The sequence below is a fragment of the Oncorhynchus clarkii genome, unplaced genomic scaffold, assembly GCF_045791955.1.
Source record: "Oncorhynchus clarkii lewisi isolate Uvic-CL-2024 unplaced genomic scaffold, UVic_Ocla_1.0 unplaced_contig_2456_pilon_pilon, whole genome shotgun sequence".
Taxonomy (NCBI): Eukaryota; Metazoa; Chordata; class Actinopteri; order Salmoniformes; family Salmonidae; genus Oncorhynchus; species Oncorhynchus clarkii.
The window spans coordinates 1-17,500 of record NW_027258654.1 but is presented as its reverse complement, the minus strand read 5'-3'; the positions used below and the strand labels follow the sequence as shown (position 1 = coordinate 17,500).

General features: G+C 44.6%; 18 non-coding genes and 1 pseudogene across 18 annotated transcripts; all 19 read right to left on the bottom strand.

Annotated features, from left to right (window-relative positions):
• Positions 1-11,907: 11,907 nt before the first annotated feature.
• Positions 11,908-12,026, bottom strand: LOC139397949 (5S ribosomal RNA). Its single transcript, XR_011631249.1, has one exon. It is a non-coding gene; the product is annotated as a 5S ribosomal RNA (ribosomal RNA).
• Positions 12,027-12,203: 177 nt separating this feature from the next.
• LOC139397948 (5S ribosomal RNA) lies at positions 12,204-12,322 on the bottom strand. Its single transcript, XR_011631248.1, has one exon. It is a non-coding gene; the product is annotated as a 5S ribosomal RNA (ribosomal RNA).
• Positions 12,323-12,499: 177 nt separating this feature from the next.
• Positions 12,500-12,618, bottom strand: LOC139397947 (5S ribosomal RNA). The gene has a single exon (XR_011631247.1). It is a non-coding gene; the product is annotated as a 5S ribosomal RNA (ribosomal RNA).
• Positions 12,619-12,795: 177 nt separating this feature from the next.
• On the bottom strand, positions 12,796-12,914 carry LOC139397946 (5S ribosomal RNA). Its single transcript, XR_011631246.1, has one exon. It is a non-coding gene; the product is annotated as a 5S ribosomal RNA (ribosomal RNA).
• A 177-nt stretch (positions 12,915-13,091) lies between these two features.
• LOC139397967 (5S ribosomal RNA) lies at positions 13,092-13,210 on the bottom strand. Its single transcript, XR_011631267.1, has one exon. It is a non-coding gene; the product is annotated as a 5S ribosomal RNA (ribosomal RNA).
• Positions 13,211-13,387: 177 nt separating this feature from the next.
• LOC139397939 (5S ribosomal RNA) lies at positions 13,388-13,506 on the bottom strand. The gene has a single exon (XR_011631241.1). It is a non-coding gene; the product is annotated as a 5S ribosomal RNA (ribosomal RNA).
• A 177-nt stretch (positions 13,507-13,683) lies between these two features.
• Positions 13,684-13,802, bottom strand: LOC139397831 (5S ribosomal RNA). The gene has a single exon (XR_011631136.1). It is a non-coding gene; the product is annotated as a 5S ribosomal RNA (ribosomal RNA).
• A 177-nt stretch (positions 13,803-13,979) lies between these two features.
• Positions 13,980-14,098, bottom strand: LOC139397927 (5S ribosomal RNA). Its single transcript, XR_011631230.1, has one exon. It is a non-coding gene; the product is annotated as a 5S ribosomal RNA (ribosomal RNA).
• A 177-nt stretch (positions 14,099-14,275) lies between these two features.
• On the bottom strand, positions 14,276-14,394 carry LOC139397915 (5S ribosomal RNA). Its single transcript, XR_011631219.1, has one exon. It is a non-coding gene; the product is annotated as a 5S ribosomal RNA (ribosomal RNA).
• A 260-nt stretch (positions 14,395-14,654) lies between these two features.
• On the bottom strand, positions 14,655-14,773 carry LOC139397903 (5S ribosomal RNA). Its single transcript, XR_011631208.1, has one exon. It is a non-coding gene; the product is annotated as a 5S ribosomal RNA (ribosomal RNA).
• Positions 14,774-14,950: 177 nt separating this feature from the next.
• Positions 14,951-15,069, bottom strand: LOC139397892 (5S ribosomal RNA). Its single transcript, XR_011631197.1, has one exon. It is a non-coding gene; the product is annotated as a 5S ribosomal RNA (ribosomal RNA).
• A 177-nt stretch (positions 15,070-15,246) lies between these two features.
• Positions 15,247-15,365, bottom strand: LOC139397881 (5S ribosomal RNA). The gene has a single exon (XR_011631186.1). It is a non-coding gene; the product is annotated as a 5S ribosomal RNA (ribosomal RNA).
• A 177-nt stretch (positions 15,366-15,542) lies between these two features.
• LOC139397956 (5S ribosomal RNA) lies at positions 15,543-15,661 on the bottom strand. Its single transcript, XR_011631256.1, has one exon. It is a non-coding gene; the product is annotated as a 5S ribosomal RNA (ribosomal RNA).
• A 177-nt stretch (positions 15,662-15,838) lies between these two features.
• LOC139397870 (5S ribosomal RNA) lies at positions 15,839-15,957 on the bottom strand. The gene has a single exon (XR_011631175.1). It is a non-coding gene; the product is annotated as a 5S ribosomal RNA (ribosomal RNA).
• Positions 15,958-16,134: 177 nt separating this feature from the next.
• LOC139397859 (5S ribosomal RNA) lies at positions 16,135-16,253 on the bottom strand. Its single transcript, XR_011631164.1, has one exon. It is a non-coding gene; the product is annotated as a 5S ribosomal RNA (ribosomal RNA).
• A 260-nt stretch (positions 16,254-16,513) lies between these two features.
• On the bottom strand, positions 16,514-16,632 carry LOC139397848 (5S ribosomal RNA). The gene has a single exon (XR_011631153.1). It is a non-coding gene; the product is annotated as a 5S ribosomal RNA (ribosomal RNA).
• A 177-nt stretch (positions 16,633-16,809) lies between these two features.
• On the bottom strand, positions 16,810-16,928 carry LOC139397837 (5S ribosomal RNA). The gene has a single exon (XR_011631142.1). It is a non-coding gene; the product is annotated as a 5S ribosomal RNA (ribosomal RNA).
• Positions 16,929-17,105: 177 nt separating this feature from the next.
• LOC139397978 (5S ribosomal RNA) lies at positions 17,106-17,224 on the bottom strand. Its single transcript, XR_011631278.1, has one exon. It is a non-coding gene; the product is annotated as a 5S ribosomal RNA (ribosomal RNA).
• Positions 17,225-17,401: 177 nt separating this feature from the next.
• LOC139397944 (5S ribosomal RNA) lies at positions 17,402-17,500 on the bottom strand (annotated as a pseudogene; the record flags this gene model as incomplete).

The following is a 17,500-nucleotide window of genomic DNA, read 5'->3' as shown; positions in this document are numbered from 1 at the left end:
TACCTATCGACATCTGTTTAACCGTTGTTCGGATCACAAGCGATTTCACCAAAGGTAAAACACAACAAAATACGATACCTAGAGCCACTAATCCTCCGCCCAGCATAATGGCCATCCTAGCAAACATAGCTCCCCATTTACCTAATGCTAGATCCAGCCAGTCCCAAACATGAGAATCAAACCCAGCATTAGCCTTTACCTCTGTTCGTAACCCTTTAAGTCTAGTCATAGCAAGTGCAAAGGATCCGTTAGGCGCTGTGTTGTTAGGAATAAAGGTACAACAATCATCCCCAAACATAACACAGACTCCACCCTTCTCCGCCAAAAGCCAATTGAGAGCCTGTCTATTTTGCCAAGTCATTTTGCTGGTAGCCTGTACCTGTTCCCCCAACGCCGTTAGAGCTGAGTCAGTATAGTTAATGAATCTCTGCTGGTTATAATAAATATAATTAATCCACTCTAAGTTCTTATTCGGTGTAACCCACAAAAATATTGATTCAAATCCAGATTTAACTTCATCTCTTGCCTTGAACTCCCGAGGTACTCCCCTAGGCTGTCCAATTGCATCCAGGTATACCTCAGGGTCCTTCTCATACGCCCTTTTAACTCTAGATTTAACATAATCGTCATGAGGTGATTTGATAATGGTAACCTGTTGAATTGCTCTAACTAAGGCACAGAGACCAATCCATCCATCTGGTAGTACATTCAATAGTTTGTTTTTCCCACACATCCAGAAACTATCTGCAATACCTCTATCCTGATTCTTCAGTATAGTGAGGGACGGCGCAACCTGGGTTATTGTACCACACACTCCTTTTCTATTTACAATCAACCCTTCATCTGTGCTTCTACGAACCCCTGCCGTCTCTAGTATCCAAATAGTATCACATTCTACAGTGGTGTTTCCGACATTTATTCCTTCGGTGTTATAGCTGTAAAAACATTCATATTTTCCTTTAACCACATTACTTATGTCTAAATTGAGTCCATTTAATTCAGTTTTAATGTCATATGCAGCACAGTCATTGTTTCCCAACCTAGTCTCGTTCAACATGATTCTGCCTCTAGTGCTCCCCTGAGCAATCCTACATTCTATGTCACACAAGGGAATAGAATACTTTGTCTTGGTACAATGATCATTCTTCCAATTTGCACAGTTTTTAAATGATGCTGGTTCAGGGACTATCATGAGATCCGACAAAGGTGATTTACTACACAAAATACAATTGTCCATTCTGTGTTTGTTTGCCGTATACTTAGCCCATTTGTACCATTCGTTCTTCACTTCTTCCTCCTGCATAGTGTCCTTGAATGGTTCTGAGTCTGATATACCTATGTCCGTCATCTTTGCATTGTTCTTGTCTTGGGGTAGGTCATTAGAGTTTGTCAAAAAGTTCCAAATCTCATTAAAGAATCCTTTTGGTTCTGGTGTTACAGGTGTCTTTATGGTCACCGTGGTCCGCTTGGCAAGGGCAGTTGATGTCATCTTGGTGGTAGTTGCTGTGGTCGTCACAGCAGCCGCCACCGTGGTTGTTACAGCCGCTGCTATCGTTGTCGTCGTCGCTTTGGTTGTTACAAGCTGTTCTTGCTCAGGTGCTGGCGTGGGACCCAATTTGACATGTTTGTAACTGTTTCCTTCGGTCAGTCCTGTTCTTGCTATTTCAATTTCAAATTCTTCACCTTCTGCTGGTGTTATCTTGTTCATGATAAACTCCCAGCCTTCCTCATATTTGGTTAATATCAGGTCACAACCTTTAGGGTCCCATATAACTTCTCCCTTTATCATATGATGTGTCCATCCACAGAGTGGCTCCTCTGGTAGTGGTTTCTTCCTCCATACCGAAACTGTTCTCTGTTCCCCTGGTTCAGTTAGAAGTTGGGGCGGAACAGAGAATTTAAACCTGTCAAAACGTCCTGTCTTTTCTCCTTGTTCGACCGGTTCCTCTCTTTTCTTCCTGTTTTTATCATTCATCTTGGTCATGTGTGAGTGCATTGTCTTCGTCTTGTCCTCGATTGCTCTTGCTCTGTCGTGGTCATTGTTCTGTTGTGCTCCTAATTTCAATTGTTCATTATGGAGACCAGGTAAGAGCTGAAAAGTCAATCGTGGGGAAATCCCCATTTCTTTCATCCTGCAGGACCGTTTTTCCTTGCAAGATCTCCCCTTCTGCTCTTGGTGAGGCTTCTCCTCCGCTTTCTTCACCTGTTGTTCCTGGTGAGGTTTCTCCTCCACTTTCTTCACCTGTTGTTCCTGGTGAGGTTTCTCCTCCACTTTCTCCGCCCGTTGTTCCCTCCTCAGTCCGAGCTGGGCTTCCATCTGGGAAGGCGTCCATTTCAGGGAAGAGATGTTCCCATTCTTCAGGTGATACCTCGGGGTCCCACTGTAGAGGGCTCCCGTCAACAAGGTCTGCCCCAACAGGTATGTCATCAGGAGTAACAGGCATGTCACCCCCCCCCATTTCCGGGCTTTCAGGCCCTGCTGGAAGAGGCTTTGGTTGTCTGTCTCTTTTCTTTTCAGTCTCTTTTCCCCTGATACTTCTTCTGAGTGCGTTAGTTGGCGCACTTTTCGTATCTTGGCTTGTATCTGGTCTGCCCTTTTCTTGATTACTCTCTGGTGCTTCGATCGTTTCCGCTGCTCCTGCTCCCTCCGGGCTCCTGCCTGGTGAATCAGCATCCTCTGCGTCCTCATCTCTGTAGGGTTGTATCCTTCTCTCCGTCGGGACTCGGGTGCAGTGGTTTAGATGGTACCACGTCTTGCTTCCTTTCACTTGGACGGCCGTGTTTGTGGCTGCTGCCACCTCGTACGGTCCTTCTCTCCTCGGTTGATCCCACTTCCTCCGGAACACTCGAACGTAGACCAGATCTCCTGGAACCACTGGGGGAGGTCCTTCCGGACCTGCCTCTGGCACCGTCTTTTTCTCCTGTAAGTATATGGCTTTGTGTATTTTGGTTAGATACATCACATACGATTTCAACTCACTCTGCAATATGTCTAAAGAGGGACCTTTGTATAGTCCTCCTAACATTGGTATTGGCATGGGTCGACCCGTAAGCATTTCATGCGGTGAGAGATGCGTGTTTCTGTTAGTTTCCATGCGACAACTCATTAGTGCAAGCGGCAACGCATCTACCCAATTGAGTCCTGTAGATCTACAGATCTTTGTTATCTTGTTTTTCAGGGTCCCATTAACCCTTTCAACCATCCCCTGCGATTGTGGATGATAGACACACCCCAATCTTTGTTTCATTCTTAGCTGCTGTATTATTGTTTTTACAACTTTTTGTATAAACGCCGATCCATTGTCTGAGCTAATTTCGGATGGAATCCCAAACCTGGGAATGACTTCTGTTGATAAGAATTTAACCACTGTTCCTGACCCCTGATCCGCCGACGGTATTGCTTCTACCCATCTACTGAACCTGTCTATGATGACTAACATATACCTTTTACCCCGTACAGGTTTTATCATGTCTACATAGTCCATCACAATGTGTCTAAACGGACCTTCTGGAACCGGTATGTGACCTATCGGCGTAGTTATACCTTTACGTATGTTGTTTTTTGCGCATATTTCACATTTTGACAAAATCTCATCTACTGTTGCCTGTAGATATGGCGACCAAAAACCTTGTTTTTTGATTTTTCTTATCACCTCCCCCCTTGCACAATGATCAACATCATGTGCATCATTGATAAGTAGCGTCAAGAGAGCGGTGGTGGCTAATATGGCACCATCATGTGTTCTCCATATCCCATGTCTGTCTACAGAAGCCCCCCTCTGTAGCCAGGTGGTCTGTTCAGTAATTCCAGCCTGAGCCTGAATTTGAATTAGCTCAGCAGGAGATGTGATTGGTGCAATAGCAACCATGTCCATCAATGGCGCAATGAGAATAGGGACAACACACTTAGATGCTTTTTTGGCCGCTTCATCTGCTGCATTATTGCCCCTAATGACAAAGTCATTGCCTTTTTTATGCGCTTGACATTTGATTATTGCTAGTTTCCGAGGATACATTAATGCTGTCATTAACTTAACAATTTGTGCGTGATGTTGGATGGGAGTTCCATCACTCTTTTTAAACCCTCTCTGTTTCCATACTGCACCAAACAAATGGCATACACCGTGCGCGTATGCGGAATCAGTATAGATGTTAACTGTTTTACCCCTTCCTAGTACACATGCTGCTGTCAAAGCCTGTAATTCAGCTAACTGTGCTGAGCACGGTTGAGGACAATGTTCAAGTATTTCTTCAGTAAAGGTTTTCCCTTTGTGTTTGACAACCGCAAACCCTGCATGATTACCTGTATAATCCTTAAAACAAGAACCATCTACAAAGTAACTTTCCAGATTATCTCCCTCATGATCTATTAACGGAATAGATTCTAAGTCAGGGCGCAATTTGGTAAATGTTAGAGCCTCGGCTACACAATCGTGTGCTTCTCCTTCGAAATCGAACGGAACCCTTTCCGCTGGATTCACAGTGCTGCATCTTTTAATGAGAACATCTGGATACGTAAGTAAGCTCATATAGTCCATTGTCCTTGCATTTGTTAACACAAATTTTCCCTGCTCTATCAACTCCACAATTTTATGATGAGTACTGATAACCACAGGGTACCCCATGGTTATCGTTGACGCTTTGTCATATGCGTAATGCAACGCTGCCAATCCTTGATAACACGGTGGGTATCCCTGGGCTACCGGATCTAGTTTGGAGCTATAATAGGCAATTGGTTGTTTCTTCCTACCACTACACGATTCTTGCATAAGAACGGCTGCTGCATAGTTGTCACACCTGTTTGCTACATATAACAAGAATGGTTTGGTGTAATCGGGAGTTGCTAAAGCTGGAGCTGTCTGCATCTCTTTCTTGAGTGTTTCGAAAGCAACTAACGCATCAGTATTCCAATCTAGTTTTGCTCTGAGGTTAAGCTGTCCCGCTTCTTTCATTATTTCTCTCAGAGGAGCTGTTTTGACTACATACTCCTCTATCCAATCTGAGCTGAACCCTGTCATTCCCAAAAAGGTCATCATTTGAGCTACCGTTTGTGGCAGGGGTGCTTTACTGATACCTTCTAACTGTCCTGGAGCTATGGCTTTAGTCCCATGAGCTATTGTTCTCCCTAAGTACTCAACTTGAGGTTGACAGTACTGTAGTTTTGTTCTAGAAACTTTGTGTCCCCCCTCAGCTAGTCGCTGTAGTACTTTAAGTGAGTCAGAATGACATTGTTCCAAAGTCGAGGCACAGATCAACAGGTCATCCACATATTGAATCAATGTGCCATCTAACATTAATTCCTCCAAATCAGCCCTCAATATTTGATTAAACAAATGCGGACTGTGCTTAAAACCTTGTGGCGTCCTCGTGTAAGACAGAGTTTTACCCCCATATCTAAATGCAAACAGATGTCTGCACTCCTCCGCCAGGGGTATACTAAAAAACGCTCCACATAGGTCGATAACCGTGAAGTATTTGGCATCCGGGGGAACATTGGTCAGCAGCGTGTGAGGGTTTGGGACTTCAGCAGGGCAATCCTGAGCTATGTCATTCACCGCTCTCAAATCATGGACCAGTCTCCATCTTTTACCATCGGCTTTAAGGACAGGTAACAAAGGTGTATTGCAGCAGCTGGGCATCTCTATCAATACACCTGCCCTGATCAGTCCTTCTATTGTCGATCTTATTCCTTCTTCAGCCTCAGGCTTCATAGGATACTGGGTTTTCCATGGAAGTTTGGCGTCGGGTTTTATCTTTACACAGACGGGACTAGCAGATTTGACTAACCCGACGTCTGTGTCGTGTTGCGACCATACCTTGGTTGGTATAATTTTCTCCATCTCTTCTCTAAGTTCACTGATTAACCCTAGCCCTTCACCTAGCACCACTTGCTGGCCTGCACTAACCTCTATCTCCCTTGGATCACCAATCAACATAGTAGCTGTAACTATTTTGATAAATGATTTATCCTTTGAATGAAAAATTAGTGGATTGTCTGTTTTGTCCCATTTCTTTTTCTTAACTTCCCTCATCATTGGTCCTAGATCTTTAGATGTGTAACCCTGATTTACCAACAATGTGATGTGAGGGACGGAGTCTGAGACATTGAACCATTTCTGCACAAATTCAGACCCGTCTCCGTCCATCACATCCATTGCAGCTCCTTGCTTTCCAATGATAATATACTGTGACATTATGGGTGCTTTCTGTCCATTTGCCCCCATAACCCAGAGTTGTTCTAATAATGGATCCTGGTGTGGGTCAAATTGCATTGTACAATGATATTCAGATTTAGCTCTAACTGCTTTAGGTATTTGGGCCTGAATGAATTTACCCCATTTCCTTACAGTTCTGTCTACGTCTGATTCAATGCCTCCTAGCCAATACACATTAGCCGTCCCTTCTGTACCTATCACTGGTAGTTGTAATCCTGTTCTTTCAATTATCACTCCATCCGGAGAACATTTGATTTGTAAACCCATTTTACATAGTGCATCTCTTCCTAGTAAATTAATTGGTGTTTGATCTGACACTAAAATTGGAATTGTAGCAGATTTGCCGTCAGCTGTTAGACGAACTGGAGCGGTCATTGGAATTAACTGCGTATTTCCCGAGAATCCTATTGTTTTGGCATATTTGCCCGACATGGGGAGATGAGAGGCATAGTGTGGACTTACACATGTGTAAGTGGCTCCAGTATCTATCATCATGGGTGTGCCTCTGTTTTCTATCTGAACCTGCAGTATAGGTTCTTGGTCAGCTTTTGTTGTTAATATTGGAAACTGACCCTCCCCCCTAGGATTCCCTGGGCATCCCTAGTTGCGTTGATTAGGCCCTGACCATGAGTTTACAGGGCCTGAGGGTTGGTTAGGCCCCGACCATGAGTTCACAGGGCCTGAGGGTTGGTTAGGCCCCGACCATGAGTTCACAGGGCCTGAGGGTTGGTTAGGGTCGCCCCGCCAGTCATTGTTTGGATTCCACCCACTTGGATTTGGTTCGTGGGTCGGAGCACTACTCGCCGGTGGCGGTCTGCTATTTCTATTTCCCCCAGTCCGATCCTGCCACGGGTGTGTAGGGCATTCTCGCCTGTTGTGTCCCGTTTGCCTACAACCCCAACAGGTGCCAGGCGGCCCTCTAGAATCCACAGTTCCCTTGCTTTTGTCAGATTGTACGTTTTTCTGATGTTTTTTCCCCCCATTCCAATTCGGGGGCTGTGTATACACATTTACTACTGGCGGTGCAGTGGACACTTGGGCCCGCCCAGGGCCGAACAGCTGTGGCTCTCCTGGGGAGACAGCAGCCATTGTTCCCATCTCTGGCCCAGGGGTCGTGACAGCTGCTTGGACCTTCTTTTTTCCTCTGTTGGTTAGCTCATCCAACTGCAATTGGGTCAGCCTTCTCTGAATATCTTTTCCTTGTTCCATCTGTCTCTGTTCATCCTTCCTGTGTTTTTCCACCGCATGAACCACGTGGTCACAGAATTCCCTGTATGGTTTTGATGTAAGTCCCACCACATCCTCCAGCCTGCTTTTTACCGGCTGGGGCATGGCTTCTATTATTGAATTTCGGAACATAGTTGTCATCAGTTCATTGCCCTCAGGGTCTTGTTCTGTTTCCATCCTCCACCTTTTCAACTGTCCATGTAGGTAGGTGGCTGGGTTTTCTGTGTCTCCAATGGCTTCGCCCCTCAGTGCTTTAGGATCCACTTTTGTGGGATATGCTTCCCTCAAGGCTCGCCAGATGGCTGGTCTGTATCTGTTGAACAGTAATCCATCATTCATCACTCCCCCATTTGCGCCATCGATGCCCCCGTCCTGCATGATCTCTCCCATAGTACGCATGCTCGTCACCCTGGCCAGTAGTGCCCTTATGTCGCCCACCGCCAGTAATTTCCCCACAGTATGTTCTTCAAAGGTTCTGATCCATTTACCCGCTCCTTCATTCAGATCTGGTAGACGGATAACCAACCCCTCCAGGTCCTGCGTAGCCCACGGCGTGTAGTGGCCCTGAGTGCCTTTTACTAGGATTGGAAGCTGGCCTTTATAGTAACCAGGTTCTTTTCCTAGGGCTTTCCTACGAGTTGCAGGCTCATTTCTCATGCTCTCATGTGAAACCCAGGCTTGATCTCTCTCCTGTTGCTGTGCTCTTATTTTTTCTCTTAGTTCCTCACATTCTCCCAGTATCTTTGATTTTTGAATTTCATATTCTCTATCCTCTCTACAGTGTTGGTCACTCTCTTCTTCTTCCTCTCCCATACTGCAGAGACTCTGTCTTGCGTGGTAATCTGCTAGTGCCTCCAGACCTTTCTTAAAGCATTCTACTTTTTTTCCATTTATTTTCCCCATTGTTAGCGGTCCTGTTTTTTCATTTTCTCCCATTTCCATTGCAGCCAGGGTTTCTCTCAAGCCTTCATAACAATTGAAGACTTCCTCTGAGCTTGGATTTTTCTCAGTCATTCTCTTTCTTCTCTCCGTTGAGTGAATGGGCGCCCCTGTTGATCCCGGTGAGACAGCCCCTTCCCTCTCTTCAGTTAATTCTACCTCACCTACTATGTCCACACGTCCTGTTACCATTGGAAATTGCCCATTGGAATAAGGTGGAGGTTTAGTTACACACTCTTTTCCTTCCGTTGCCTTGTCATCTCTCTTCAGCATTTCTCTTGCCGTTTTCATGCTTTTTAACAAACCAGTTCCTTCTTCTTTGAACATTTTTAGTATTTCATTCTCTCTCTCCCGCTTATCTCTCCTTTTTTGTTTCTTGTCCTTTGGTTTGTAGTTCTTTATCAGTGTCTCCATTTCCTCACACACAGAGACATCCAATGTTCCCTCCGCTGGCCATTTGGTGGTCAGTTTTCTTGTGCGTTTCTCCCATTTTATGGAAGTTCTCATTATTTCTTCTTTGCTCAGTGGATGCCTTGCCCCTAGGATCTCTACCGGTGTTCTATTCATTTTGTTCGTTTGGTTGTTCTGTTATTATGGCTCTTAATCAATTTCTAAGGATAATATATCTAATGTTTTATTTATATTATCTCCGCCTTTTATTTCTTTCTTAATCCTAGCCGTTTGATCCTATGGTCAACTTATTAGTGAGGCCGACTTCTCTCCTTTCCTTTCCTTCTCACTATTTTCAGCACCCCCTTCTGCCCTTCAGGCTATTTTTAGACCCTAGCCTCTGTGTACACAGAGGGGCTATTGTCTATTTTTCCTCCTTACTCTGTCTGCACAGTTTATGAGTTATACATGTGTCCTGGATTTTATTTATTCATTACTCCTTATCCTACTTGACTTAAACTTATTTCTAATGCCATAGTATAATTTCAGTTTATTAGTGATTCTGCTTTCTTTTTTATATTACACACTATTCTATCCGTTTTATACTATTTGGGTTATGCTTCTTAAATTATTTTATTAATTTCTAGTTTCAACACCTATCTATTGTTTATCCTTACTTTCGTTTCCTATACCTAATAATAATACTCAGGTTATGATAAGAATCACTCTATGATTGTGTCTACTGTGATAGAGGAATACTTTTGCCGGTCAGAAACATTCAACCTTTCTAGTCTGTCACAGGAAGGTTGCACACTCCCTCTTCTGGACGTTCTGTCTAAGTACACACAACCTGTTCTTATCTCTACAGTTCTATCTTCACACAAAATTACATCATATCACTCTTCACATTCATGCGTTTATTTCCATTCATTCATTCAACCTTTTATTTCTAACTGAAACCAACACAGTCTCTTTCTAAACTCAATACACTTCCTCCACATGAGCCTAAATTATCCTGTAGGATTTTTCACACATACCCTTCGTTTTTACCTAAAAATGACCTACAATGTCTTTATTGACTTACTTCACTTCCTCAACATAAGTCTAGATTATAGGATTTCTACGATACGATACTACAACTGTCTAATCGGATCAGTTTGTTTTCATATCCCATTCATCCACCCCGTACTGATCTTTATCCAATGATTAGAACAATATCGCGGCGTGACCTACTGATTTATAAACCCCCGTTTAGCTAGACGGAGCGTTTTGTAATCGCAGGATTTCTTTTTGCAGTTGAACGTCGCACAATCAGGCCAACGTTTTTCCTGCGTTCTAAATACTCGTCCGTACAGACCTCTTCTATAGAGCGGTAGCCACGAATAGTTATTTTACTGCTTTTTATTCTACTTTCTAAATATTCGTCCGTTCAGACCTCTTCTATAGAGCGGTAGCCACGAATATTTATTTCACTGCTTTTTATATTCTGTTTTCTAAATATTCGTCCGTTCAGACCTCTTTTATAGAGCGGTAGCCACGAATATTTATTTCACTACTTTTTATCCTACTTTCTAAATATTCGTCCGTTCAGACCTCTTCTATAGAGCGGCATCCACGAATATTTATTTACCTACTTTTTATATTCTAACCATATAAGCAGAAAGCTGTAGCCCTGCGCCCAGTCCCAGCCGTTCAGCCAGAGAGCGCACGACAATCACACCAAACAAGCCGCCCGAAAGTCCCCCATATGAATGGCCCACCGAGGGAGCAGTCCGAATCACGCACCCGACACGGGTCGCTCGCCCAGGTTGAATGGGGTGTGTTTACGCACACTCCAAAACAGGTCCTGAAACGGTCGAGCCCGGCCAAACTGAATCAGACGGAACAACTCCCCCAACTAAACCAGACACACAGGTCCGCCCAAGCAGCCTGACCAGAGCAATCGCCCGCGCCCTCCGTCCAAACACCCAATACCAGCGAAGTTCACAGCCCTTGCCTATTTACTACCAGACATGCATGCACGTTTGTATTTGCTTATACAATTCCCAAGTTTACACACACATGCAATTTTATTGAATTTCAAAAGTTCTTTAATCTGTAGTTTTAGGAAATTTAAAAGAGAGACCTACTTGACACTCCCCCCGCTGATACAGGATCTCTGAAGCAATCTACCCAAACATTTCAACTATTTTGTAAGAACTTGCTTACCTTGTTATAGTTGGGCGGCCACCATTGTTTCGTCAGATTGCCCCAAAGAACCCGCAACCAGCCAAGAGCGTCCGGACCCCGTCTCTCCTGGCAAAGCTCGCCAAGTATGTGGTGGATAATTGAATCAATTATAACGCATGCCAGAACTTGTGAAATCAATCAGGCTTTTAATACAAGAGTATTGCCAGCCAGGATGGTCCGCGGAGCACACACCGCTTCCCAGAGCCCTGGCTCTCATATTTATACACATACAGCATATACGTCCATCCCATATGTAAATAGACATATTTCCCCTATCCATCTGCCACCATTATCTTTCAGTCCAGGCTTCCTGCTTGTTCACGCCCAATAACGCCCACATCCTCTTTTAATTAGATTATAATGGTGGCAGGATCCTTGCTTCGTCCTAAAAAAAATAGCATGCGTCTGGTTATTCTATAGGCCTGTTCTTTGGCCCTGCACTTAACTTATGGTTCTCATGTGTGTGTATTTTTGTCAGCCATCTGTGTGTCCCCTTTTAGTGAATTGGTGGCCCTGCACTTAACTTATGGTTCTCATGTGTGTGTATTTTTGTCAGCCATCTATGTGTCCCCTTTCAGTGTATCCAATTCTCCCTAAATGCCTATGTGTTCTATTTACTCCCACAATAGGTCAATAGGCTATGTGTCTCCTCTTACTTAGTGTATCCAATTCTCCCTAAGTGCCTATGTGTTCTATTTATTCCCACAAATAGGTCAATAGGCTATGTGTCTCCTTTTGCTTTAGTGTATCCAATTCTCCCTACGTGCCCATGTGTTCTTTTTACTCCCACAAATGTTGGATGAAATACAAACCAACCTTGCTTACTTATTTCAAAGCGAGGGCACATATTTCAGCCTTGTGGGAAAAAACGGACAAAGAGTTGAAATTCCACAAGGCAGTGACAAAAAGCTTACAGCACCTGGTATTCCCAGGCGGTCTCCCATCCAAGTACTAACCAGGCCCGACCCTGCTTAGCTTCCGAGATCGGACGAGATCAGGCGTACTCAGGCCGGTGTGGCCGTAAGCGAAAGGCAATCTCAAAAAGTGGATGAAATTGCATATACTGTAACCATAATTTGTGGTACAGATTGTTGGATGAAATACAAACTAACCTTGCTTACTTATTTCAAAGCGAGGGCACATATTTCAGCCTTGTGGGAAAAAACGGACAAAGAGTTGAAATTCCACAAGGCAGTGACAAAAAGCTTACAGCACCTGGTATTCCCAGGCGGTCTCCCATCCAAGTACTAACCAGGCCCGACCCTGCTTAGCTTCCGAGATCGGACGAGATCAGGCGTACTCAGGCCGGTGTGGCCGTAAGCGAAAGGCAATCTCAAAAAGTGGATGAAATTGCATATACTGTAACCATAATTTGTGGTACAGATTGTTGGATGAAATACAAACTAACCTTGCTTACTTATTTCAAAGCGAGGGCACATATTTCAGCCTTGTGGGAAAAAACGGACAAAGAGTTGAAATTCCACAAGGCAGTGACAAAAAGCTTACAGCACCTGGTATTCCCAGGCGGTCTCCCATCCAAGTACTAACCAGGCCCGACCCTGCTTAGCTTCCGAGATCGGACGAGATCAGGCGTACTCAGGCCGGTGTGGCCGTAAGCGAAAGGCAATCTCAAAAAGTGGATGAAATTGCATATACTGTAACCATAATTTGTGGTACAGATTGTTGGATGAAATACAAACTAACCTTGCTTACTTATTTCAAAGCGAGGGCACATATTTCAGCCTTGTGGGAAAAAACGGACAAACAGTTGAAATTCCACAAGGCAGTGACAAAAAGCTTACAGCACCTGGTATTCCCAGGCGGTCTCCCATCCAAGTACTAACCAGGCCCGACCCTGCTTAGCTTCCGAGATCGGACGAGATCAGGCGTACTCAGGCCGGTGTGGCCGTAAGCGAAAGGCAATCTCAAAAAGTGGATGAAATTGCATATACTGTAACCATAATTTGTGGTACAGATTGTTGGATGAAATACAAACTAACCTTGCTTACTTATTTCAAAGCGAGGGCACATATTTCAGCCTTGTGGGAAAAAACGGACAAAGAGTTGAAATTCCACAAGGCAGTGACAAAAAGCTTACAGCACCTGGTATTCCCAGGCGGTCTCCCATCCAAGTACTAACCAGGCCCGACCCTGCTTAGCTTCCGAGATCAGACGGGATCAGGCGTACTCAGGCCGGTGTGGCCGTAAGCGAAAGGCAATCTCAAAAAGTGGATGAAATTGCATATACTGTAACCATAATTTGTGGTACAGATTGTTGGATGAAATACAAACTAACCTTGCTTACTTATTTCAAAGCGAGGGCACATATTTCAGCCTTGTGGGAAAAAACGGACAAAGAGTTGAAATTCCACAAGGCAGTGACAAAAAGCTTACAGCACCTGGTATTCCCAGGCGGTCTCCCATCCAAGTACTAACCAGGCCCGACCCTGCTTAGCTTCCGAGATCGGACGAGATCAGGCGTACTCAGGCCGGTGTGGCCGTAAGCAAAAGGCAATCTCAAAAAGTGGATGAAATTGCATATACTGTAACCATAATTTGTGGTACAGATTGTTGGATGAAATACAAACTAACCTTGCTTACTTATTTCAAAGCGAGGGCACATATTTCAGCCTTGTGGGAAAAAACGGACAAAGAGTTGAAATTCCACAAGGCAGTGACAAAAAGCTTACAGCACCTGGTATTCCCAGGCGGTCTCCCATCCAAGTACTAACCAGGCCCGACCCTGCTTAGCTTCCGAGATCGGACGGGATCAGGCGTACTCAGGCCGGTGTGGCCGTAAGCGAAAGGCAATCTCAAAAAGTGGATGAAATTGCATATACTGTAACCATAATTTGTGGTACAGATTGTTGGATGAAATACAAACTAACCTTGCTTACTTATTTCAAAGCGAGGGCACATATTTCAGCCTTGTGGGAAAAAACGGACAAAGAGTTGAAATTCCACAAGGCAGTGACAAAAAGCTTACAGCACCTGGTATTCCCAGGCGGTCTCCCATCCAAGTACTAACCAGGCCCGACCCTGCTTAGCTTCCGAGATCGGACGAGATCAGGCGTACTCAGGCCGGTGTGGCCGTAAGCGAAAGGCAATCTCAAAAAGTGGATGAAATTGCATATACTGTAACCATAATTTGTGGTACAGATTGTTGGATGAAATACAAACTAACCTTGCTTACTTATTTCAAAGCGAGGGCACATATTTCAGCCTTGTGGGAAAAAACGGACAAAGAGTTGAAATTCCACAAGGCAGTGACAAAAAGCTTACAGCACCTGGTATTCCCAGGCGGTCTCCCATCCAAGTACTAACCAGGCCCGACCCTGCTTAGCTTCCGAGATCGGACGAGATCAGGCGTACTCAGGCCGGTGTGGCCGTAAGCGAGAAACTATCTCTTGGTGCACTATGTAAAGTCAAAGTGAGCCTGATTAACAGCTGTTGCATTTTCACCATTTAGATAAGCATCTTTGTGTCACTCAAAAAGTGGAAGAAATTGCATATACTGTAGCCATAATTTGTAGCACAGATTGTTGGATGAAATACAAAATAACCTTGCTTACTTATTTCAAAGCGAGGGCACATATTTCAGCCTTGTGGGAAAAAACGGACAAAGAGTTGAAATTCCACAAGGCAGTGACAAAAAGCTTACAGCACCTGGTATTCCCAGGCGGTCTCCCATCCAAGTACTAACCAGGCCCGACCCTGCTTAGCTTCCGAGATCGGACGAGATCAGGCGTACTCAGGCCGGTGTGGCCGTAAGCGAAAGGCAATCTCAAAAAGTGGATGAAATTGCATATACTGTAACCATAATTTGTGGTACAGATTGTTGGATGAAATACAAACTAACCTTGCTTACTTATTTCAAAGCGAGGGCACATATTTCAGCCTTGTGGGAAAAAACGGACAAAGAGTTGAAATTCCACAAGGCAGTGACAAAAAGCTTACAGCACCTGGTATTCCCAGGCGGTCTCCCATCCAAGTACTAACCAGGCCCGACCCTGCTTAGCTTCCGAGATCGGACGAGATCAGGCGTACTCAGGCCGGTGTGGCCGTAAGCGAAAGGCAATCTCAAAAAGTGGATGAAATTGCATATACTGTAACCATAATTTGTGGTACAGATTGTTGGATGAAATACAAACTAACCTTGCTTACTTATTTCAAAGCGAGGGCACATATTTCAGCCTTGTGGGAAAAAACGGACAAAGAGTTGAAATTCCACAAGGCAGTGACAAAAAGCTTACAGCACCTGGTATTCCCAGGCGGTCTCCCATCCAAGTACTAACCAGGCCCGACCCTGCTTAGCTTCCGAGATCGGACGAGATCAGGCGTACTCAGGCCGGTGTGGCCGTAAGCAAAAGGCAATCTCAAAAAGTGGATGAAATTGCATATACTGTAACCATAATTTGTGGTACAGATTGTTGGATGAAATACAAACTAACCTTGCTTACTTATTTCAAAGCGAGGGCACATATTTCAGCCTTGTGGGAAAAAACGGACAAAGAGTTGAAATTCCACAAGGCAGTGACAAAAAGCTTACAGCACCTGGTATTCCCAGGCGGTCTCCCATCCAAGTACTAACCAGGCCCGACCCTGCTTAGCTTCCGAGATCAGACGGGATCAGGCGTACTCAGGCCGGTGTGGCCGTAAGCGAAAGGCAATCTCAAAAAGTGGATGAAATTGCATATACTGTAACCATAATTTGTGGTACAGATTGTTGGATGAAATACAAACTAACCTTGCTTACTTATTTCAAAGCGAGGGCACATATTTCAGCCTTGTGGGAAAAAACGGACAAAGAGTTGAAATTCCACAAGGCAGTGACAAAAAGCTTACAGCACCTGGTATTCCCAGGCGGTCTCCCATCCAAGTACTAACCAGGCCCGACCCTGCTTAGCTTCCGAGATCGGACGAGATCAGGCGTACTCAGGCCGGTGTGGCCGTAAGCAAAAGGCAATCTCAAAAAGTGGATGAAATTGCATATACTGTAACCATAATTTGTGGTACAGATTGTTGGATGAAATACAAACTAACCTTGCTTACTTATTTCAAAGCGAGGGCACATATTTCAGCCTTGTGGGAAAAAACGGACAAAGAGTTGAAATTCCACAAGGCAGTGACAAAAAGCTTACAGCACCTGGTATTCCCAGGCGGTCTCCCATCCAAGTACTAACCAGGCCCGACCCTGCTTAGCTTCCGAGATCGGACGAGATCAGGCGTACTCAGGCCGGTGTGGCCGTAAGCGAGAAACTATCTCTTGGTGCACTATGTAAAGTCAAAGTGAGCCTGATTAACAGCTGTTGCATTTTCACCATTTAGATAAGCATCTTTGTGTCACTCAAAAAGTGGAAGAAATTGCATATACTGTAGCCATAATTTGTAGCACAGATTGTTGGATGAAATACAAACTAACCTTGCTTACTTATTTCAAAGCGAGGGCACATATTTCAGCCTTGTGGGAAAAAACGGACAAAGAGTTGAAATTCCACAAGGCAGTGACAAAAAGCTTACAGCACCTGGTATTCCCAGGCGGTCTCCCATCCAAGTACTAACCAGGCCCGACCCTGCTTAGCTTCCGAGATCGGACGAGATCAGGCGTACTCAGGCCGGTGTGGCCGTAAGCGAAAGGCAATCTCAAAAAGTGGATGAAATTGCATATACTGTAACCATAATTTGTGGTACAGATTGTTGGATGAAATACAAACTAACCTTGCTTACTTATTTCAAAGCGAGGGCACATATTTCAGCCTTGTGGGAAAAAACGGACAAAGAGTTGAAATTCCACAAGGCAGTGACAAAAAGCTTACAGCACCTGGTATTCCCAGGCGGTCTCCCATCCAAGTACTAACCAGGCCCGACCCTGCTTAGCTTCCGAGATCGGACGAGATCAGGCGTACTCAGGCCGGTGTGGCCGTAAGCGAAAGGCAATCTCAAAAAGTGGATGAAATTGCATATACTGTAACCATAATTTGTGGTACAGATTGTTGGATGAAATACAAACTAACCTTGCTTACTTATTTCAAAGCGAGGGCACATATTTCAGCCTTGTGGGAAAAAACGGACAAAGAGTTGAAATTCCACAAGGCAGTGACAAAAAGCTTACAGCACCTGGTATTCCCAGGCGGTCTCCCATCCAAGTACTAACCAGGCCCGACCCTGCTTAGCTTCCGAGATCGGACGAGATCAGGCGTACTCAGGCCGGTGTGGCCGTAAGCGAAAGGCAATCTCAAAAAGTGGATGAAATTGCATATACTGTAACCATAATTTGTGGTACAGATTGTTGGATGAAATACAAACTAACCTTGCTTACTTATTTCAAAGCGAGGGCACATATTTCAGCCTTGTGGGAAAAAACGGACAAAGAGTTGAAATTCCACAAGGCAGTGACAAAAAGCTTACAGCACCTGGTATTCCCAGGCGGTCTCCCATCCAAGTACTAACCAGGCCCGACCCTGCTTAGCTTCCGAGATCAGACGGGATCAGGCGTACTC